We start from the raw sequence: 1,446 nt of genomic DNA, 5'->3' as shown, positions 1-1,446 counted from the left end.
CCCCTCCCTAACATGATTCAATGAGTCTCTGCAGTCTCCTAACTTGACGCCCAGATCTGATTGTAATAGGAGTATGTGCAATTGTTTTAGTCTGTCTCTCTAATGTCACTGGACTTGGCGCTGGCTTCTCAAGTACAGGTGCCTGTCTTGTACTCGAAGGAGAGTAATGAGGTTGTGTACTCATGGGAAGAGCCCCTGTCCTTAGTGTCATGGGAGAATCATTTGGAACAGAGATGATCTGTCTTCTGTTTCTCGTGTAAGCACGTCCATATTCATCTTCCAGCACGTATGATCTTGGCATTACTTCCGCTTTGCAATTTTGACAGTAATCAAACTCCTAGATTTCTTTCGAGTGCCGGAGACACTGTCCAGCTCAATTGATTCAAAATAAGTGTGCACATCGTGATTCGTTGGAGGATCATGCTCCACAGCTGCAAGTAGTGAACCTTCAGCACTTAATTCTTTGCACACTTGAGCAAAGTGTCCTTCCTTCTTACACTTTCTTTCCAAGAACTGGGCCGCGAGGTGGCTGAGTAAATGGGTGCTTGTAACCACAAAACTTACAGTTATGAGCAGGTGTCTTTTCTTGAACCTTGACTTTCTTGAGAGGGTGAAGTGACCGTTCAGAACTCTCCACTGTTGGTGTATTGGACTGTATTTCTGTTGTTCGGCTACCTCGAATGTACGACAATAATCACGAGCAGTTTGCAGCGTTAAATCTGGTTTCATCAGCAGTTCACCTCGCAATTCGTGTGACAAAACTCCTCCGACAATACGATCACGAATGAGTGAATCTCGCAGGTCGCCAAATTCTCAAGTTAAAGAAAGTCTTTTCAGTTCACTGACAAAATTGTCAATCCTCTCACCTTTCATCTGGTTTCGCTGATTGAAAACCAGTCGCTCATAAATTACATTTCTAGCACCCTGGCACAATTCCTCGAATTTGCGACAGACATCTTGATAACAATCTTTGTCTTCTTCATCGGTAGACACAAAATGACTGTACTCTTCGATAGCTTCTGGCCCAGCACAATGTAACAGCATGTTTACCTAAGTTTGTCTTTGCCCTTCGCAACAAGGTAAATCTCAAATTTCATAACAAATGTCCTCCAGTTCTCAGCAGCATTCGCGTCTAGGAGCAGTGGACCAGGCATTCGAGAATCTCGCCCGGCCATTATACAAGATACAAATATACAACTCACAGGAAACTTGCTTTCCATCAACTCATCTCGCAATTCAGCAGGGCAGGCAACCCCTTCTGACACCATGTTAAGATATCATTCAATCAAGCAATACTTTAAAGTCCCCACACAACTCACATGGTTTCCCGTTTTCGGGGTGTCCATGTGAGTCACTCAGGGCCCCTAAGGGGATCCCCAAAGGTTTCCATATTACAACAATATTTAAAGGAGAACGGAACTCAAGGCGAAAAAACAATTTTTAAAA

At 43.7% G+C, this 1,446-nt stretch overlaps 1 pseudogene; it reads right to left on the bottom strand.

The window, feature by feature from the left end:
- Positions 1 to 300: 300 nt before the first annotated feature.
- On the bottom strand, positions 301 to 1,175 carry LOC138001322 (uncharacterized; annotated as a pseudogene).
- Between the last annotated feature and the right edge of the window lie 271 nt (positions 1,176 to 1,446).

Source organism: Montipora foliosa, chromosome 4 (assembly GCF_036669935.1).
Source record: "Montipora foliosa isolate CH-2021 chromosome 4, ASM3666993v2, whole genome shotgun sequence".
Taxonomy (NCBI): Eukaryota; Metazoa; Cnidaria; class Anthozoa; order Scleractinia; family Acroporidae; genus Montipora; species Montipora foliosa.
This window is presented reverse-complemented; position numbering and strand designations above follow the sequence as displayed.